This window comes from Monodelphis domestica, chromosome 7 (assembly GCF_027887165.1).
Source record: "Monodelphis domestica isolate mMonDom1 chromosome 7, mMonDom1.pri, whole genome shotgun sequence".
NCBI lineage: Eukaryota > Metazoa > Chordata > Mammalia > Didelphimorphia > Didelphidae > Monodelphis > Monodelphis domestica.
In genome coordinates this window covers 84502113-84525423 of record NC_077233.1, presented here as the reverse complement: position 1 = coordinate 84525423, position 23311 = coordinate 84502113, and the positions used below count along the sequence as shown (strand labels likewise).

The 23311-nt window shown below is 35.3% G+C and overlaps 1 long non-coding RNA gene across 1 annotated transcript in view; it reads left to right on the top strand.

Annotated features, from left to right (window-relative positions):
- Positions 1–22859, top strand: part of LOC103102284 (uncharacterized) — a 35195-nt gene extending 12336 nt beyond the window's left edge. The window contains exon 3 of the long non-coding RNA XR_001623893.2: positions 21569–22859. This is a non-coding gene — a long non-coding RNA (uncharacterized LOC103102284). The remainder of the gene's footprint in view (positions 1–21568) is intronic.
- The last annotated feature ends 452 nt before the right edge of the window (positions 22860–23311 follow it).

Genomic DNA, 23311 nt, shown 5'->3' with positions numbered 1-23311 from the left:
TTTTTTCTTTTTTAAGGAATCTCCTTTTACCAGAGTGTGTTTTTGCAAACCCAGTTTAATTCATTCAAGTTTCAGTCCTTTTCCTTTCCTTACCTGACCTCTGGTGGTAAAAACATTTTCTTTTTTCCCTCCTAAATTTAGTGTGTAGCAGAAAGGATGAAGATCAGCAAGGGCATACACAAACCACAGTTTATTTAACCTTTCCCTAGATAATAAAGGTTGACCATGATTGGCAGGGTACATGTACTGGTAAATGTTAACAACTAGCTTTCTGAGAGAAAAAGAACCCATGACATATTTTTGTGCTTAATATATATTATTCACATTTTCCTAATCACCTCTTTAGGTCTTTGCAATCAACAAAATGATAACAAAGTCCTTATTTTCAACATTTGATGTTTTTCAAGATGTAAATAATGCTTATACTAAAATTTAATAGTTGGCTCTCAAACATCAGTTTGGTCTGGTTACAGCACACTTCTAAAATGATAAAGCACCTTAGGAACCACGGGAAAAAATGAGTTTCTGGTAATTGACTGACGAATAAAATCAAGTATGAGCTCTAGAGCCTGAATCTGTCAATGTGTATCTGTCATTGAAAAGTTAAATGGTAACTAACACATAGCCTGAACAACACTGCCACCTAGTGGACAGGACCATTTGAACTAGTATTATTGAAAGTTTATAAACGACATCTCATTGACCCATTTGGTCTGGCCAACCAGTATAGTGAATTGAATTAAATTAGCTTGAGTACAAAACAAAGCAAATGCATTTTGAGGGTGAACAAATGGCAATATAATATTCAGAATCAAAGTTCTGCTCCGACCACAAATAGGAACGTAGCATCCAGAATGAATGTTCTGTTCCCATCAGGAGAACTGTGCTCCGTTTTGGCCATTGTATTTGAGGAGGAGCATTGAAAAGCAGCATGTACAGATAAGGACACTTTGGGATGCTGCTATTAAACTTTCAAAGTCCTAGAGGGTGTTATTATATATTTTCAGCCACTGGCATATAGGGAAGGTGAATAGTCAGAGTGACACCAGGTCTGCTAGTGCCAGTCACATAAACAAAGTTAATGTCGAGAATAATAGCAACAAAAATGGAGAATATAAATTTAATTATCATAATACATTCCATTTAAATAGCAATTTATAATTTATAAATTGCTTTCCTCACAACTCCTTGAGTTTAGTCAAGCAATCAATAAACATTTATTAAGTGCCTACTGTACACCAAACATTGTGCTAAGCACTCAGGTTACCATCCCTCCCCATCCCTCCAAAGGTAAACCCTGCTCTCAAGAGGCTTACACTCTAATGAGGTTTTCATTTCAGTTTCATTCAACAAGGGCTTACCCACATGAGATTCCAAGAGTTTAAAAGACTTACCCACAGTCACCCATATAAAGATGGGAATCCAAGCCAGATCTTCTGATTCTAAATCTAGTGTGCTTTTCACTACAATATGGTGTCAGAAATGAATATACTTAACAATCAGCTCTCTGAAAAAAACAAATATATATAGGACACACCTCTAAATTTAATATGAATTTATTTACTTGTTTTCCATGTCACTTCCCTAAGTGTAGATAATCAAGCAAACAAGTTGAACTTGTAGAATTTGTTGGGTTCTGAGGTGTAAATGTTCATACTGTAAATTTAACAATCAGTTCTTGTGAGCTGTTTTGAACTATTTCTAGCACACTCTTGACTGCACCAGTAAATTTATAACCAATTCAACTTCGTGAATCATTTCCTTTTATTTGGAAAGTCTGTCATCAGTTTGCAAATATGTTACTACAACTCATACCCCAAGACACCAAGGACTGCAATGATTTCTTCTTACTGATACCATTGCAGTTACTCTGTTTCCCTCATTTTCCCACCAATACAATGTTTAGACCCAGACAGAACACTTTAATTGGCTTCTTCTGAACACTTTGGTTCCTGGAGTCTTCTTTTAATGTACATTTCTAGACTTGAGTAAATAAATTAGATTAAATGAATATAGCATTCCCTCACTTTAGAGCAGACTTGGATATCTGGAGCTCACATTCTATAGGCAGGGATTCTTAGCATGGGGTCTTTATTTAAAAAATTTGGTAACTATTTGAATACAATTGATTTCCTTTGTAATTCCATAGATTTTATTTTATGCATTTAAAACATTATTTTAAGAAGAGATTCATAAGCTTCATCAGATGAATCCCTGAAAAAAATGGAACATTTTCTATCAGTTTAACAGGTCCCTTTCACAGGAGATGTGTCCTAAGTTATTCAAAGGAGAGATCCAAGGTAGGCAATACATCACAAAAAGAGGAATTATGAAGGAGAAGGAGTATAATGAATGGAATCAAAGGCGTGTATTAACAAAAAAGATCAAGTGGTTACATAATAAGGACCTTGGCTAACTGATGATCTCCAATATGTACTCCATTGTTATTCTTGGGAAGTCAAGAGAAAGTGAGGAGGGCTCCTACAATTTCTGATTGAATACTAATGGCACTATCATGGGAGGGCATGGAAAAGTGTGATAGGACCAACATTTTCCTGATACAACTTCCCTGACTTCCACTCCTCAACATGTCTTGATTGGCCAATCTTGCCTTATGGCAGCTACTTGACTTGGGGTTTAAAAGATCCTAACCAGGTATAGTTGGTACCTCTCAACTTGGTAGGTGGCTGAGACCATGAGATGATTTCATCATACCCTGATGAAATACTGACTAAATGCATTTCCAGATCAAGATAAGGGGATCTGCGACAAGAGATGCTGAGGACCACTGTATCCTTGCCATATAACCTTGCTATATGTAGTTGAACAAAAGAAGAGGGGCAGTAGGTAGTATAGTAGATACAGTGAAAAACCTGTAGTCAGGAAGAATCATCTTCCTCACTTCAAATCTGGCTTCAGACACTTACTAGCTGTTTGATCCTGGGCAAGTCACTTACCCATATTTGCCTCAATTTCCTCATCTGGAAAAGGAAATGGCAAACCACTCCATTATCTTTGCTCACCCCGCCCCCAAATTGTATCATGAAGAGTTAAACATGACTAAAACATTTAAAAAGTTAGGCAATGAAAAATTGGAAAATAAGGGGATGCCCATCAATTGGGGAATGGCTGAACAAATTGTGGTATATGTTGGTGATGGAATACTATTGTGCTCAAAGGAACAATAAAGTGGAGGAATTCCATGTGAACTGGAACAACCTCCAGGAAGTGATGCAGAGCGAGAGGAGCAGAACCAGGAGAACATTGTACACAGAGACAAACACACTGTGGTATAATCGAATATAATGGACTTCTCCATTAGTGGCGGTGTAATGTCCCTGCACAATCTGCAGGGATCAAGGAGAAAAAAAACACTATCCAAAAGCAGAGGACAAACTGAGGGAGTAGAAACACCAAGGAAAAGCAACTGCCTGACTACAATGGCTGAGGGGACATGACAGAGGAAAGACTCTGAGCGAACACTCTGATGCAAATACTAACAACATGGCAATGGGTTCAAGTCAAGAACACATATGATACCAGTGGAATCACGCGTCGGCCACGGGGGGTGGGAGGGAGGAAAAGAAAATGATCTTTGTCTTTAATGAAAAATGCATGGAAATGATCAAATAAAATACTATAAAATTAAAAAAAATATAAAAAAAAGAAAAAAAACTTAAAAAAAAGTTAGGCAATGGATGAATCCCTTTATAAATATTATCTCATTTTCTTCTCAATACCCTAAGAGGTTGGTGTAATTTCCTTACCCACTTTACTGTTGATTAAATCGAGGCTGTCAGTAATTTTGTGTCTTGTCCGGAATCACACAGCTAGTAAGTGTTGTGAATTTTTGATGCTCTTCTAAGCCAATATAAAAGGACTTGGACCTAGTGTGAGACATGAGGTTGTGACGCTTGACATATGGTAATTCGTAGGACTTCCTTGTATCTACAATCTTTGTGAAATAATCACAGGCAAGTACTGAAGTTTGGCTATCATCCTGGCTCCCCATATACTTGAAAATGACAAAAAATCAGACCAGGGAATGACACTTCCCTATCAAAATAAAATTCTAGTTCTTTTTCTTTCTTATAGTATGGCAACTTCCTGTAGTCTTGACTACAAATGGGTAAGTGAAATATTACTGCATTCTGTCCTACAAACTTGTAGTATTAGAAATTACTTTAATTGGACCCTAATACAAGGGCCTGTTAGAAATTTATTAAACCCAAATCAGGGCCTATTAAGAATTTATTCTTGGTTACTCAACATTATATATATATATATATATATATATATATATATATATAGATAGATAGATAGATAGATAGATAGATAGATATTTTGGTTCTGATTTTGAATTTTTTTTCTTTCTCTCAAAAGTTTAACTTTATTTCATTTTTTTTCCTTTATGTTTTTGGTTTTGTTTTTCTCTTCTTTTGATAATTAACTCATACAACTCTATAACTCAACCATGCATCCTGAGCTGAACTGGATGTTTCTTAACACACACTTCGGGGGGGGGTGTTGTATTTTAATAAAAATTCAAGATTTTGGAATTTTTGTTGGAGAAAGATCTTCAAGGAAAGAAGCTTGCTAACTCCTAAATCCAGAATGAACTTTGGGTGTGGTTGATTGAACTGAAGTTTGAGTGAACATTTATTTGAATGTATGTTCTTATGCCAAAAGGGGACTGCCCCCTAATTGGTTTTTGTCAATGAGTCCAGCAACCATTGGTTTTGCTGTCTTCCTCTCTTCTATTTCCCTCTTCTAACTGACTATTGTAGTTTCCTCTTAAGAAGGTGAAATTTTGTAATACCTGCAGTTAGAAGAATTGAGAGGTACAGGATGATTATATTTAGTGATCAATTGGGGAGACTAGTCTCCCAATCATCATCAGGGGGGATTGTGAATTTTAGATGTACTCCACCCTACTTAGTCTAACAAAACAGGAATGTCTACACCCCTACTTAAGGATTAAGTGTTGAGAAGGATGGCCTATGACAGACATGTGCTAGCAAATGACAAATCAGAAACAACTGACAGACCCCCTGGGCTGTCCTAAGTCAAGCTTAAGCTACCATTGGTACTTGTGAGACACAGGAAGTGATGTAAAAACGGTCTATATATTTTGCATCACTTCCTCTCTCCAGCTCTTTTTGTGGAGAAGTGGCTCTGGCTCTGGTGGCAGAGAGGTGGCTGGTGGCAATGTGCTGGACATCTTGGCATCTTGGCGTGGCTGCAGCTATTGTCTGGGTTTGGTGGTGAGCATCCTTGATACAGTAACTAGGAGAAGCTTAATATTGTAGGTCAGGGGAGGAGTCTTTTCTGAGCTCTCTCAGAGTTTAGGCTGATTCCTTTTTCCTTTACCTTCCAAAACACTATCCTCTTAGGAAGTCCCTAATCTTCTGAGGAGACCTTGTGGCAGAGGTCTTTGAACTTCTCATGGCACAGGTTAGGCTGGAGAAATCCTATATCCTTTTTCCCCTCTCTTCTTCTTAATTCCTTCCCTTTATATTAATTAAACCACCATAAAATTTCCAAATTGACTTGAATATTTTATTTGGGATTTGAGTGGCAACTGGTGACCAAATTAAATTTATATTCATTCTAAACCTTAAAATTTACCCTTACAGTGTGTGAGGTTGGAATTGAATTCAGGTCTATGACTTCAAGTATTTCTCTCTATCCACTGTGCTGCCTAACTGCCTCTATGGTAGAATAGTGGAAAAAATCCTTGAAAATATGATTTGGTTCAGAAAGTTTCCTACTTGCTTATCAGGAGTAAATTTTAGAAGACAACTAGATGGCATAATGGAATAAACAACTAGAACTGGAATCAAGAAGAACTGGTTTTGTGTCAGACATTTTTTTTTTGTTAGACTCTGAGTCAGATGCATCACCTCTATTTGTCTCAGTTTCCTCATCTGTAAAATGAGGAAAATAATAGAGGTTGTTATGAGGGTCAGATGAGATGATTTATGTAAATTGCTTTTCAAAACATAAAGTACTACATTAATAGTTATATCATGAATACTCTTCAAGTAGAGATTTTAAAGATAAATGGAAATGATGAACATCAAACCACATTGTGAAAAATTATTTGTTGGAACTTGAAGTATTAGAAAGGACTACTTATAGACATGTGAATATATATTATACTATATATTATATATCAATATAAATGGAAATTATAAATCAATATGAAAATGAAGAAAGAATAAAAAATGATGATTCTGTATGTAATTAAAGGACATACAATCTCATCTATTCAAGAAAATCTAGTGAAGAGGCATGGCAGATAAGCAAGACATATTAGCATTATATACTCATTTGTATAATAAAGTGGCTAAGATTAAGAGCACCATCATCTCATTAATAGCAGACTACTGAGCAGGAACCAAGTAATATTAAGAAGTTAAAATTTATTGTTCCATGACTAACTCCTATACCCCCCAATTTATAGAATGATGTCTGTCTTCTCCCTGAAATATGTTAATCTAGGGGAAGTAACTTTAAAGTTCTAGTTAAATTTCTGATCACTATTCAGTAAGAGGAGAAGATGGATCTCCAAGCTTTGTATCCAAGTCTTGATAATGTCTACACCCCAAACATTAGTTCTACAATAAACACACATAGCAAATAACAAAGAATCCCATTTATTCAAATCAAAAGAAAAACAGAAATCTGAGAAAATATACATATAAATAAATACCAGACCATGTAGAGTAAAGGAAGACTCCCAAAGGGAGTGACCTATCTCAGCTCATCCAAGAGAGAATCCCAGATGTCACTCATTCAAGGTGAAAATTCCCTGAGGTTGGAATCATACATTCTTTGAAAAGCTGGAAGGCAGAAGAATTCCAGGTCTTTCTCCTTTCTCCATTGAGGAGAGAGTCCCATACAAGTGGACTTTGGGGCTCAGGTTATGTCACATGTACACCCACATGCACACACACACATTTTCTGCCTTTGAAGAGTTTATACTCCATTGGAGAAACATGTAAAATATTTGAAATAATTTGAAGAGAGTCACTGAACAACTTGGAATAATCTTGGAGAAGGTATCATCTTAGTTGAGTCTTTAAGGAAGCCAAGAATTTTAAGAGGTGAAGATAAGAAAGTATATTCCAGTTATGGGAGTTAGTCTGAAGATAAACATATGAAGACTGGGAAATGGAATATTGAGTTTTATCCAGGCAAATTAGACTGGAATTTAGACTGTTTTAAGAGGGAATAACATGAAATATGTCTGTAAAAATATCTGAGTCAGATTGGGGTTGGGGGGGGGACTTAATACTCTTGGATGAAGAGATTTTCAAGTTATTAAAAAGAGGGACCCACTAAAGATTTTTAAGTAGGATATACTTGGCTCAATCAGAATTATAGAAAAATAATCTGGCAACTATGTCAAGTATATATCATAAAGGAGAGACTGAAAGTATGGAAACTTGTTAGGAAGGTATTGCAATGATCTAGACAAGAGTTAATAAGGACTCGACTTTATATCCATAACTGTAGAAAGAAGCTTTGAGATATTCTGAAGGTAGAATCCAAAGGACTTGGCAATGCAATTGAAACTTTAGTGCGGTGGAAATTGAGCTGGATTTGGAGCTGAAGGATTTGTGGAATCTTGGCTTCAATGCTTGTGTGGCTTTTGGAAAATTACTTAATCTTGACCTCAGTTTTCTCAACAATAAAGTTTAGGTGTTGGGCCAGATGACCTCTAAGTTCCCTTTTACCTGTCCCTTTATTGATCTTATGATTACACTTGAGGCTAAGAAAGAAGAAAGGGTTAAAGAAAATTCTAAGTTTGCAGATCTGTGTGACTAGAAGAATAGAGATACCTTCAAACAGAAACAGGAATGTAGGGAAAAAAAGGCAAGTTTGGGAAGTGAGGAGAAAGAAGAGTGAGAGTTTAATGTATTATCCTTCTTGTACTTTATCCAAATGTTTCTTCTCCAAAATTTAGGTTATATATAATTTGAGTGTATTATTCTTAGTTAATTTTGAGAAGTTACACACATATTACATGCACGCACATACACATTTATCCAGGTACATATGTGTTTGTGTATGTATGTGTGCTTAAGGAGTGCTTGTTGCTTCAGTGGATTGAGAATCAGGCCTAGAGATGAGAGGTCCTGGGTTCAAATACAACCTCAGTTACTTCCTAACTATGTGTCCTTGGTTAAGTCACTTACCTTCCATTGACTAACCCTTACCTCTCTTCTGTCTTGGAATTCCAGGACAGAAGGTAAGGGTTTAAAAAAAAAAAGAAATGCTTGTTGACTGACTGAGGTAGATCTTTCAGCATCTCTTTTAAGGAAACTTTATTTTAGGGGTTCATATGTTTTGGGATGATTTCTCTCTGGACCAATATGGTATTTGCATTTTAAAAGTATCTGCTGAAGGGAGGATGCCTCAGCACACTAGATTCCAACAGACATTTTTGAATCATCTGCTAATTGCAGAGAACTTTACTAGGTGTTAAGAGAGAAATAGAACTTGGCTAAAATGGATCCTTGGCTTCATGGCACTTACAGTCCAGGAGTGGATTAGACCTCAGAGCATCAGATAACTGTGATATACAGTATTACATGATGTTCATTGCCAGAAGGTTGGCTATAGAATGACATCAGCTCACAAAGACCATCTGTGAAATGAATTGCAAAGTGGAGAGACCGAAAGCAGAAGAGTATTTATTAGGCTATGGCAATAGTTCAGGCAAGAGGAGAGAAGGAGTATCCATGAGAATGGAAAAGAGAGATTTGAGATATATTCTGGAAGTAGATTCAAAGGTAAAATCTAACCCTAAATACTGTTGATTTTTGTTGTAGAAAGGGCTGCTTTCACTGACGAAATCACAAATTTTTGAAATATTGAAGTATATGATGACTGCATTAAAGAGTTATGAAATAAAGTATTATCTGGGATCAGGGAGAAGATCATTATAGAAAAGGAGTATCAGGGATGACCAGAGCAGTGATTTTAATGGTGAACATTTCAGGCAAAATAATAGACCTGTGGAAGAAAACTTTTTTCTTTTTTTGAAAGAGGTAGGACTTTTAATATCTGTATAATCACACCACATAATAAGTTTCTCTGTTGATATGTGCAGCTAGAAGTAGCAAATTGAGCAGTTTATTTGAAATTTTCATTTATTAGTTTGTTTTCCTTTGGAAAGAAAATTGCATTTTAATAGGACCTTGAACATTATGCAATGTTATTTAATCATACTGTGTGACATGAGTAAAAAATATCTAGAGTCACAGTGCAGGTAATAAGAAAACATTTTTTTTTCTGTTAAGGAGATATCGACTAGTTGTTGATAATCGAATTACCTTGTCAACACTTAATAAGATTAAATATAATTTAGGACAAGAAGAGGAAGTTAAAAGGCTTGCATTTGAATTTCTATGCCACTGTGCCATTTATTAACTCCCTGCTCTTGGACAAATCTTTTATTTTCTGGCTTTACTTTCTTCAATTGTAAAATGAAGGGCTTAGATGAAATAATTTCTTACAGGCTCTTCCAGAGCAAACATTTTGTGATTTCTGGGAAGTGACATTTCTAGGACTTATGTAAAAATGTAGGGTAATAACATGTCTGGAAAATCATAGGTCCTTGTTGGTGAACCTATGGCACTTGGGCCAGAGGGGTTGCTCCCCTCCCCTCTCCACAGGAGTCCAAGGAGAGTGCTTTCTCCCTCCCCTGTCTGGGGTAAGGTGGGGGGGGGCTCGCATGTTACAGTTTGGGCACTTGGTCTCTAAAAGGTCCGCCATCACTGTCATAAGCTATATATCACTAGAACGGGTATTTGGGGTATCTATTAAAAATAGACATTGTAGGAAAGAGGTCCTAGGTGCAGGAATTCTATGTCTCTTACATTTTCTATATATTTCTTCAATGATACTTTAGGAAACACAGGGCACATGTAAACCTAACAACTGACAAATATTACATGCCCACTATGTGCCAGACAATATGCTTGGTTCTGGGGATCCAAGGACAAAAGTAAAATTATCTTAATGTACATTCTTATTCTATTACATATGCTTGATAGAAATGCTTGATACTTATTCATCAGTGATGGAGAAGATAAAGGATTCTCTGAATTTTCTGAATTGTTCCATGACTGGTCACAGTTATCCACTCTAATTTCCACTAGTCAAAGTTATCTCTCATATTTCTGCTGCTTTTACTCAGTGGACAATTAAAAACTTCATCTACCACTTAATCTGTAACATTTGAAAAACTCATCCCCACATTTCAAGTAATATTAAGGCTTCTCACAGAGCACAGAGGCAGGATTGATAGTTTCATCACTTTTATTTACTGACTCTCCCAGGTTAAATGACAGCATTGCACATAAAGGGCAATTGCTAAGTTATTGATCACTATTTTCTTTATCATGCGTATGTGTGAATATGCAACAATATAATGAATTATTAAAATTATGCTATTTATTATAATTATACTTGTATTTAATTTTATTTTCCTGGCACATAACGGAAATCTTTAAGATTCCATGGTTTTATCTATATAGTATGCTGGTGTAATTTCAACTCAACTCTTCATAGTTATTTTCATGAGGTGCTGAAAAAATGAATTACCACCAACCTTCTTGTTATGAACCTTTCTATGCATAGCTAAGCAGTTCTTCCAATGACAATAGTTCCTAATTTGCTCTATTCGTGGAGTTTTTCCAGCTTGATCTTCCAGAGATTGTGCTATTCTGGCATAACCTTTGGGAACTACACACAATATTGTCTAATTGCATGAAAAAAAAATTAGTACTTACTTTGTGTCAAATTGGTGCTAAGCCTTGGGCATATAGGTACCAAAAATTAGTTCCTGCTCTAAAGGGTGAAGTTCCAATGAGGTAAGTCAATATATATAGGGCAGTGGTGACTCTGGAGAGGTGTATTGCAAAGATGGTGAGAGTAGCAAGTGAGGAGTTGATTGGCATGACCTTTGTAGGAATGGTAGTGTTGATTTGATTATTGGTCCAAAGTTAGAGGGACAGGAGGAAGGGCAAAACATGTATGGAGTTATTGATTCTCTGGGAGTCTAGGTTTAAATTTTGGCTTTGGTTTTCCCTTAGTCTCTCAAACTTTCTGTTATATTCCTGATAAGTATAGCTATTTCTAACTCCTAGGTCTTGAAGGTTTGAGGAAGTCATGGTATATGACCTGCTGGTTTTCCAGAATCAACTCTGACTCACTCTCAAAGTAGATTTGGATGGTATTTTGATGTCAGTCAAGCAATAAATATTAAGTGACTCCTGTGTGCCAAGCACTGTGCTAATGCTAGGGATGCAAATAATAAAAAAGACAGTATCTTCTTAAGGACTTACAATCTAATGGGTAAAACTATATATAAAGAAGCTGAAAATCTGGTAGGGCATGGTGGTGATGCTCTATGGAGAAGGTACTTAGAATAGGACATGGTAGAATTTAGTCCAAGGAGGGCAGCTAGTAGGAAGTAAATTGGCTAGTTTGTGGAGAACTTCTTTTAATGCAGGCTTTGGGAGTTCTCTCTGCTTTCCAACCCTCTAATCAGAGGAGCAGAGGGTGCTGAGGGTACCGAAGAGCTGTGAGTACCAGTTTTGCCAGATGGTAAGTTTCCTCATGAAGGATTTCCTGAGAACCCAAAGAAGATGGAGTCCAGTCTAAGAACTTATTGTTCAGCTTGTGAATACCTAATCCAGGCATTTTTAGATATCTAATATTTATTAGAAATAATAATAGTCTAGTGAAGTTTACTTCTGAATCTTCCTCATGGCATAGAGCCGACTCTGGGGTTCTTGAAGGCTAAGTCCTATTAAGATGGAAAACTTTGAAAAAGGGACCAATGTTTTTCTCTTTCTGCCTCTGTCTGTCTCTGTCTGTCTGTCTGTTTCTCCCCCCCCCCCTTCTCTGTGTCTATATAGACCCAATTAAGTCCTATCTGGTAATTCTGATATGAAAATAAAATAAAACAGTCTGACAGTTAACAAAAGGTTTACTTAGAAAGGATGCTCAAGAAGGATACAATACCGACTCAGATACACTCTGTCTTCCTCATCTTCACACAAAAATGCATTTGGTCAGTAGGTTGTGGTGACTCAGATGGCAGTGAGATATCAGTTAAGTCCAAGGGGACATTCATTCCTTCTAGTTTGCTTCTCTTCAAATACTCTTGTTGAGTTGAGTTCTAAAACACAATGATGTTTAAAAAGGTCTTTGAAGTACATTGTTATTGTGTGTATTTTCTAATAGATTGCTATAAAAGAGAACCTGTTTTTCATTTACTTTGAAGAAAATCAAAGCATATGCATAATTTACTCTTTCATTATTAGTCTGAGTGCCTCTCAGCTATTCATTTATTATTGTGTTTATAGAAACTATCAATAGAAAGATGTCTATGAACTTTACAAAAATTACCCTGGTTGCCATGTCTGTTGGTATTGATCTGATGATGAGGAACTCAGGTATAAGTGTGCAGAGAGTATTGGCTGGATTCACAGACACACAACTTTTGGGGAACTAATCTTTCCCCTTCCTTTATGGGTTCTCCTAATATGTCCCATACACTGGGCCCAAAGGATATGTATGTCCCCGGAAAATTTGGATGATCATGATTTGTATGTCACTTATAGTTACTTTTCAGAACCATGTTCCATGGTAGCTCTGAATCCTAGGACAAAGCTGCGGTTATAGAGGAGATCACTCTGATTCCCAGGATTAGTAGTTTTAAATATGTCCATAACATGTTATTCCAGTTGAAATTGACCCTTAAATTATTAATGTTCCCCCTTTCCCATATCCTCTGTTGGTTTTTTTTAAAGGAAATACCTCAAAACACAAAATATTGACTTCACACCTGCATCTCAAAGGGATTGGTTCTATTTTAATGAAGTATAGCAATATGATAAAATATGTATAATGAAATATAGTACATGTTTATTATATTCAGAGCACAGGTTATTCACTTAATGGGATACACAACTTAAATAAGACATAGCCCCTGAATTCAAGGAGATTCTAATTTCATACAAGATATATAATTATAACTCATTATATGAGAAATGCTATGTGGAATATGTGTAGTATTATCACTATCCATAAGTGGGAAAAAATTAGTTAAGACTTCCTGTTGGAATTGGAATTTGAGTTGGATTTTGTAAAATAGACAGAGATCTGACAGTTAATTAGGAAATAAATAATCATTTGTTAAGTGCCAATTATGTTTCAGGAACTTTGCTAAGTTCTTTACAAATATCTTATATAATTCTCACAACAATCCTGTACAATAGGTGTCATCATGGTCCTCATTTTAGAGTTGAGGAAACTGAGGCAGGTCAAGGTTAAGTGATATAGTTGATTAGTCTCTGAGGCTAGATTTAAAGTCAGGTTTTCTTGACCCTAGGACCAGTGCTCTATCCACTGCACCACTATTGACATGTATAGGGGAAAATCTGAACAATGACAATATGAAAGAGTGGCACATATTTGGGAGGTAGACTGTAGTCCAGTTTATCTGTGGAATAAAATATATGGAAGTCATTAAGAAGAGTAATATGAAAAGGCTAACATGGCAGATAGATGGGGTCTGAAGGTTATTCCATAGGCAATAGAAAAGCACTGAAGATTTTTGAACAGATGAGCAAGATTAACAAAATTTTGCATACACAAGAAAGAGTATTCCTTCCATGCTATTGGATTGGATAGACTGGAAAGAACGGCCAAAAAGACATATTATGAATAAATGTCAATGGCCCAGACTGATTATAATAAGTGCTTTTACTAGATTTCTGACAGAACATGGGTTTGAATTATATTGCATAAATAGAATCAAGATGGACAGAGAAGAGTCAAAGATTATTCCAGAGTTAAAACCATGTGATGTACAGTGAATCATTGTGTCATAGAGAGAAGAGCAAACTCAGAAGGAAAAGGCATAGGGGAGTGATGACAAGCTCGATTTGGGACATTTTGAGTTTTCAGTGTCACTAGAATATAAAAGATTTTCTGTAGACAGCTGGAAATTTGGCACTGAAGCTCAGGAGACTAGAGATTTCAAGGAGACAACTGCATTGAGGAAGAAGCCTTGGAAATGGAGGAGTTTTACAAGAGACAGTGCAGGGAGAAAAAAGTTAGACCCTTTGGGGACACATACACATTGAGATATTTAGAAGGAGATTAGGGGAAAGAAGAAGGCAATCATGTAGGAAGAGAACCAGGGAGGACCAGTGTCACAAAACTTAATGAAAGAGAGAGTATCAAGCAGGAGAGGGTGTTAAGCAGTACTGAAAAAGTGGAGAGAAGTCAAGAGGATAGATCTATTAATGCTTGGATGGGTCAACAAGTTCCAGGAATTAGGCTTTAAGTTTCATTTTTTTATTTTTTACTTTTTAATCTTTTTCAATCCCATGGAGAAATAATTTTTGATGATTGTTTTCTGACATTTTACAATTCAGATTCGCACCCTAAAATATTAATATAATATAAATAGTTTAATATAGGTTCATGCAATACCTATTTCCATATTGCTCATGCTATGACAGAACACATACAATAAAGACTAATGAAGGAAATAAAATAAAAAATGACATGTTTGATCTAAAATCACATTCTAAAAGTGCCTTCTTTGGTGGTGGATGGTATTTTTCACTGTTTTCTTCAAAATATCCCTTGCTGACATTTTGGAAACTTCCTTTGTTGATAATAGTTTAGTCCTTCACAGTTGATCATTGTACAGGATTTCTGTTACTGTATACCATGTTCTCTTGGTTCTGTTCACTTCACTTTGCCTTAGTTCATATAGGTTTTCCCAGGTTTTTTCCCTTCTGAATTTATCCTGTTCATAATTTCTTATGGTACAATAGTAATTCATTACAATCATACACTACGACTTCCTCAGTTATTCCCCAATTGATAGACATCCCCATAGTTTCCAATTTTTGGGCACCTCAAAAAGAGCTGCTAAAAATATTTTTGCACAGGTAGGTTGTTTTTCCTCATCTCTGATCTTTTAGGATATAGATCTAGTAATGGTATTGCTGAGTAAAAAGGGTATGCATAGTTTATGGCCTTTTGGGCATGGTTCCAGATTGCTCTCCAGAATGGTTGTATCACTTCATGGTTCCACCAACAGGGTGTTAGTGCCCCAATTTTCCCACATGCTCCCTAACGTTTATCATTTTCCTTTTTGGTTGTATTAGCCAATCTGATAGGTGTGAGGTAATATCTCAGAGTTGTTTCAATGTGCAGTTCTCTAATTGATAATGATTTTGAACATATTTTTATATGACTATAGATTTAATTTCTTCCTCTGATAACTGCCTATTCATATCCTTTGGTCATATATCAATGGGAGAATGCTTTGTATTCTTGGAAATTTGCGTCACTTCTCTATATATTTGAGAGTTTAGGCCTTTGTTGGAGAAACTTGCTATAAAATTCCCACCCCCCATTTGTTGTTTCCCTTCTAAAATTGGTTGTATTGTTTTTGTTTGCACAGAAAACTTTAATTTAATGTAATCAAAATTATCTATTTAATATTTTTTAATGTTCTCTATGTCTTGTTCAGTGATAAATTTTTCCCTTACTCATAAATCTGAACGTTGATGAGCTTTAAGTTTTAACATGATACAAAAGGAATCTGTTATCTCTGTCTTAGAGAGAATAAGCTTATAGCAGGAATACTCAGGAAAATGCCAAGAAGTCAGTTAAACTTTTCCTCCATTACTGTCTTGGACAAGATATTAACACACTAATGTGGTCCTGGGTCCTTGATAAACTGATAATTTTTTTTTGTTTCATATTGACCTAAGAAGTTACAGCAAGAGACCCTTTTCACTGACAAGATACTAGCATCCATCCCTTCACAGTATTGCAGGATATATAGGCACATAAATATCCCAAGAGAAAGTGAGATCCATCAGAGTAGGGCTGCTTTATGACTGTTGCAAAAGAGAGGAGAGGTCTTTTGTCTGTTGGTTTGGGTGAAATCCTTTACTTTTTCAAAAAAGTAACACATTTCCATATATTTGATGTTTTATTATCCCTAAGTGTTTTTTCATCATTGCTGAAAGACTATTTAGGGAAAGCCAAAAGTCACATTTTTGTTATTTCCAGGTTAAATTCTGGGAAGAAACATGAGATAAAGAGGTTTTGTGAGAGACACTCTCAAGGCAAACCTGAGTTGATAATGTCAGGGGGTGGATCCATTTGACATGGATTAAATGTATAATCTTATGGGATTTCCCTGTCTTCCAAATATTCCAGCAAGCAGTCAGTACAAAAATATAAAAGGTCCCACAACATAGGTCGATAATTGATGATTTATCTTTCACTATACTACCTGTATGAACTTGGAAAAGTTATTTAACCTCTCACAACCTCAATTTCCCCATTTTCATTGTTGTGTCCCACATTCACCACCGCTCAATATTAGATAAGTCATTTATGTTTTTCTTTTAGTTGCTATTCCAGGCTGGTCAGCTTTATACCAATTGATAGCTTAGTCAAGCAGTGACATTGGTGGAAAGGACAATAATCCCTCCTACATCTGATAGCCCTATAAGTATTTCTAAGTCACATTACTTATATATAACCATATTAGTCTGAAATAGGGCAGGGCCTTTTGGCAAGTGATTTGGATTCTGTAAGACAGTAGGTATCATTAAATAGAATGTGAAAACTGATTATTTATTTATGAATTATGGCACACAGGCTATACCTATCTTTCCTAAAGCAGCAAACTGCATATTCTTGTCAGTTATAATTTATCAAGTACTTTGATATCATTAATACTTATGGAAAATCAAGTCTTCTGGCAATATAAAGGAGTGAGCGATCTTAAAAAAGAGTGGGTGCCAATACTTTCTGTAAGAGAGGAAAGAAAAATGTTAAGAAATAAAAATGAAATGTTGAGAGAGATGAAAAATTAGACAACCAAAGGACTTTAAAAGATAATAACCTCTCATAATAAGGAAAAGGTTACTTATAGAAATGAATGAATGAGAAGAGCAATCATAACTCTACCACAAGGAAGAAATATTTTGGATTAAAAGAATCTGAAAAGGAGATAGAATAAGGAAAAAAAATAATAAATTGTTATGAACAACTGCCACAGAAAGGAATCTGAGACATTGGAAAGTCATATTGAATTAGATAATTAATATTCTAATGGAAATAATGAATTAATGTTAGGAAAAACACACACATATTACATTTTTAAAAGTGGAAAAAAAACAAAATGAAAATGAAATTTAATAGCATGGAGAGATATGCCAATATGGAGTTCATGAAAAATAGAATTGTTTTGAGGGCAAAGTAGTAGCATTGCAAGAAATAGTAGAAAAAGATGGGTAAGTTTCTTCTTCGTATTCTGTGTCTTTATCTGGAAAATGACATTTTTGGACTTCGATCCCTTATAGTTCTTGATCATGTAACGACATCATCCACTGTAAGAAGACATGACAAGCTTATAAAAAATTATGAGAGAGCAAAGGCTCTTAAAGATCTTTTAAGTCAGTAGGGTCCCCACAAAAATAAAAAAAAAAATTAGTCTGCCCATATTTCAGGAAATGTTACAAGACAACTTCTCCAAATTACTGAGATCAAGAGAACCTTCCAGATACCAACAGGAAAGTGTGTTAGAATAAATTTACCTAGACACATTGTTTTCAAATTCCAGAGATACTTTGACAGAGGTGATTTTACCATCATCTAAAGATCTACCTGCTGGTTGGTTACTAAATCAAGATCACTTGCAGGTCAACTGTTGGGGTTTTAGTTCTTTAGTTCAATGACCATCCATGATATTGTCAGTTTTGTAAACAGAAACTGGTCCACAAACCAGGAAGGGCAAGCTAGATCAGGGGAAGATGTATTTTTATCACCCTTTTGACTTAGCCTTAAATTTTTTATAAAAGAAAGATTCTTTATCCAGTTTTCTAGGTGGCATTTTATTCAGAGTCAAGTTGGAAGGCATCTTTTAAAACAATACAAGAAGATGTAGCTGGGGTTCAGGTGATGCTTTTATGAAGCACTGCTTCATGTCTTACTGACACTGGAATCATCATCTGAGTGGTGCTATCATCTTATGACACAAAGTAATTTTAGCTGGGATGGTGAAAACTGTTAGAATGCCAGAGACCATGGAATTTTCAGGTAACAGTCCCAAGATTTGAGGAGGCACTTCAGCCAGACCTTAGGATTTTAAATTTCAAGAATATGACAGCCACCATCACCAATATGACTATACCTTTTTAGAACTCATACTCTGCATTTAAAACTTCCAGAGCTGGCAAAATGCCAAAATATAATAGAAGACTATATTTAAATATCCAGCACAAGAAATAGAGTGTACAAGGATGCAGCATTGATTGTGAGAAGTCTCGGGGGGTGAGACCCTGACAATGAGTCTGTGTGTTGTTCTGGTAAAACTGACAACTTAGGAGAAAACTCAAGTGTATAAGCCTTAGGATGTACTCTTAGAATTGTTTTTACTATTATTATTGCCTGTATTTACTTATATAATTATTCACTGAAAAACAGACATTGACTTATCATTGTTCTAGTCATATGGTATCTTGACATATATCCTGTGGTTTTAAGTGTGGCTAAATTTATTGTGATGTTTGATATGTTTAGTATTGCACTAAGCATTAATTGATCTAAGAGGGAGAAAATCACTTTAGAAACACCAAAGACAGTTCCTTCATGTATATTATGTCTGGGACTTCTGTGGGTAGAGACAAGATAGCAGAGAAGAGAAAACATTATAGCTGAGTTCTTCCAAAACTCTCCTCCAAGATGACTTAAAAATCCTCAATCCAAATTCTGGAGTAGTAGAGCCAACAAAATGTTGAGGTGTGACATTTTTCCTTCCCAAGACAATTTAGAAAATGAGGAGAGGTCTGCAACGCTGAAGTAAAAACAAGCTCAGACCACATGTGGAGGCACCACCAGCTGTGGGTGTTAGAGATGACAGTAGCAATAGCTGTTGAAACTTTAGAAGTTTTCAAACTAGAAAGATGCATGAAAATTATTGATATATTTAACAGACTGGTAAAAGAGGCCCCAAAATAATAAAGAAAATAACATGTTAAAAACAGAACTGGTCAAATGGTAAAAGAGGTACAAAACAGCACTAATGAAAATAACCTATTAAAAAGTAGAATTGGTTAAATGGGAAAAAAAGATATAAAAGATTGCTAAAGAAAATAATTCCTTAAACATTAGAATTGGGCAAGTGGAAACTAATGATTTCATGAAACATTAAGAAACAATTAAAATAAGAAACAAAAGAGAAAAGGTGAAGAATCTCATTGAAAGAGCAAATAACATGGAAGATAGATTGAGGAGAGATTGTTTAAAAATTATTCAGCTACCTGGAAGCCACATACACTTAGCTCAGGGAAGCTGTAGGGATCCACTTATCTGAAGAGTAGTCTTTCCTTAATGATGAAGAACTGGGGAAGGAGTTGAGATCTCTGAGCCAACTTCCCCTTTTAAAATATTCACCTATTGGTGCTGTCAGAGGAGATCCAAGTACTGTACTGTCAGAGTAATCAGAAAGAAGCCATGCCTCTCTATAAAAATGAGCATCAGGCCTCATGGAGGTTCTTTTTGCACAGAGGCCACACATGATGCATGCATCCTTTTAAAAATACTTCATATATCCCTACTAATAAATGATGGTTACACTCAGAGAAAATGGCTTCAGTTTATTTACTGGTTAAAATTCTGGGTGCTACAAAGTTAAGGAGATAAATAGAATTTTATTTTATTTTTATTAAAGACACAATATTTTATTTTTTCCTAATTACACATGAAAGCTATATTAACATTCATTTTTTCAAAATAAATGGATAATTTTGATTACATGAAATTTAAAAGGTTTTATACAAACAAAACCAATGAGGCCAAAATTAGAAGGCAAATAGGAAACTGGGAAACTCTTTTTTATAGCAAATTTCTCTGATAAAGGCCTCATTTCTCAAATATGCAAGGGGATGAGTCAAATTTATAAAAGAGTCACAGTTTTTATAAGAAGTAAGAGCTATCAATACTTGCATGAAAAAATGCTACAAATCACTATTGATTAAATCAATGCAAATAAAATATTTTAGAAGTGCCATCTTTTACCTATCAGTTAGCTAACATGATATAAGAGGAAAATGATAAATGCCACAGGAGACATGGGAAAATAGGGACATTAATGCACTGTTGGTAGAGTTATGAATTGGTCCAATCATTATGGAAATAAATTTGGATCTTTCCCTGAAGGTGATAAAACTGTGCATACCTTTTGACCTAGCAATACTACTTACTTAAAGGACTATATCTCAAAGAGATCAAAGAAAATGGAAAGGACCTATTTTGCAAAAAAATAATTCTAGTATCTCTTTTTGGTAGTGGCAAAAATTAGAAATTGATGGGATGCCCCATAAATTGGTGAATGATTGAACAAATTATATATGATTATAATGGAATACTACTATGCTGTAAAAAATGACAAACAGGATATTTTAAAAAATCTTGGGAAGGTATATGAATTGATACAAAGTGAAGTGGGAAGAATCTGGAGAACTTTGTACTCCAGGTTCTGTAACTATACTCAACTATGAAAGACTTAGTTATTCTGATCAAGACAGTGGTCCAAGCCAATTCACTCTGAGTGAAGACCAAAGTATACTTTTTAAATTTTATTTTTATGTCTTTTTTGTGCCCCCTCTCCCCAGCTAGGCTAATATGGAAATGTTTTGAATGACTTTATATGTATAATTTATATCATATTGCTTGTTTTCTCAGTGTGTTGGGAAGTGTGAGAGAATTTGCAACTTATAATTTTTAAAAATGGATGTTAAAAATACAAAAATGAAAAAAATGTTCATTATTACAAAGATGGGTTTTAGGTACTATTATTATCCCCATTTTACAGATATGAAACTGAGGCAGAAGTTAAATGACTTTCCCTGGGTCACATAGCTAATAAGCATATGAGAAGATTTAAACTCATACCTTTTTCATTTAAAGCCCAGAACTCTTTTCATTGTATTACTTCCCCTACTCCCTGAAAAACAAAACAAAAACAAAACAACCTGGATGATAGACCCATTGAACTTTAGTTTACTTCTATTGATCAACTGAGGTACCTTACATAATCTCATAGGATTTTACAGATGGAACATCTGTTTCATTGATCTTGTCAAACCCTCTTTTTTTATAGTTGAAGAAACTGAGACCCAGAGTGCCAAATCAGTCTTCCCGCCTCTCCAAAAATATTTACTGTAAAGCATAATAGAAATTGTTCTAGAATTGGAGGTTTAAATTTGAATTGTGGCTCAGCTACTTACTATCAGTTTGCCCTTGGGTATAACCTCCCTGAGACTCGAATTTCCCATTTTTAACATGAAGAGGCTGGATAAGATCATCTTTGATGTCCCTTTCAGCTTGAAACCTTATATTCTGATAATCCTTTGTTCCCACAGATACTGAAACATTTTCCAATGCCTATTCCTCTTAGTCATTTATTTATCTGCATCTGTTTCCTTCTCTTTCATATTAGGGAATTGGACCAGATAATCTCTCAAGTTTATTACATGTCTAAAATATGGTAATTTAAAAAGAAGAAATGAATATCAAAAGATCATTTGCCATTCTACTTGGACCTGAAAAGAGATTTTCCTTTGACCAGTAGATGTCACTACAGCCATACAAAGTCAAGTTTATTCCAGTTTACTCTTAAGTGGAACATCTTTAAATGCTTACACTCATCCATTGTGGAAAAGATCTGTCTCTGTTGCTAGAGAAGCCCTTGAAGACAGGTGCATTCAGAGGTCAGACCACACCATTCATGCTATCCCTGAAGTGAAAGACCTGAATACCTACTATATGTTCCAGACATCTATGGATTCATTGATGTAGATCTACCCTCCACTGATTCAGTTTGTGATGTCTCCCTCTTAGAGAGTGTTTTCCTGAGTTGTTATGGATGAATAATTTTGCCTTGTTCTGAAGCTTTCTGGTGCTGAGCTCTTCACATTTAGCTTGGCTGGTTTCCAGATCCCAGACACATATGCTCCATTGCAAGACCTATTCTTAAAGCCCTTCCCACTTGGTAGGACCTGCCAACCCCTGTGTTTTGCCCTTATAACTTTCAAAAATTCAGGGTCACCCTGATGTGATGGTAAGACATCGGAGAAGGACTTTTGTGGAAATTCAGATAAATAATTCAGATTCAGATAAATAAAATAGAAGGTACATTTCACTACCATAGTAATCTGGAGATAGAACTAATAATAATACTTCAACACTAATATAGCTAAGTATTTCAGTGCTGGTTTTGTCTTACATCAAGAGAGTCTAGTATATTTTAAATGCCACAAGGAGGTCTGCTTTAGGGAAAAGAAATCAATAAGTATGCCTTTAAGGGACCACTATGTGGAGGGGGGGTAGCATGATGTTGTGGAAATAGAGCTAGATTTGGAGAGAGAAGACCCTCGTCTGAGAACTGGCTCTGAAGTTTACTCTAGTACTTTGGGAAGTCACTTTACTTCTTGAAGCCTCAGCTTCCATGCCTTCAAAATGACAATAAGAATACTTGCATGAGCTACCTCATAGAGTTACTATGAGGAAAATACTTTCTAACTTGTAAAGTGCAATGAAAGAGTGGGATATTAGGGTAAGGAGCTAGAGGAAGGAGACCATGTAAATAAAGGCATGGGCATGACAACATGGATGTATTAAACAAAACAGTGTTAAGCTTTTACAATGTGACTATCACATTGTTTTAGAGTTTTGTTTAGGATACAAAGAAAAGTATGAAATTTTCTCTGAAATGGCCAAGAATCACATAGGATGAGGTATATACATATTGTAATGTGTTGAGACACAAATATTGATTATGTCCTGGATTTTTAAGTCTTGTAATATAATTAGAACAATATTACATGATTATATGATCACATATTATTGCATATTTGGTAATTTTATAATAAGACCATAAAAATCTTGGAATTAATCAATATTCATATCTTAATGCATTATAATAGCTACATATCTTCCCATCAAGGGCCATTATTTTTTTTTGGTTTGGTTATTTTATTTTATTTTTAAAATATTCATTTATTTTTTTACCAATACCATGTTATAACAAATTTATACATAAGTTTTCCCTAAGTTATATGATTGAATTTATCTTCCTTCCTCCCGTCCCTTCCCTATCCCAGTGCTGGCAGGTGATTTGATCTGGGTTATACATGTATTATCATGCAAAACATATTTCCATATTGTTCATTTTTGTGAGTAA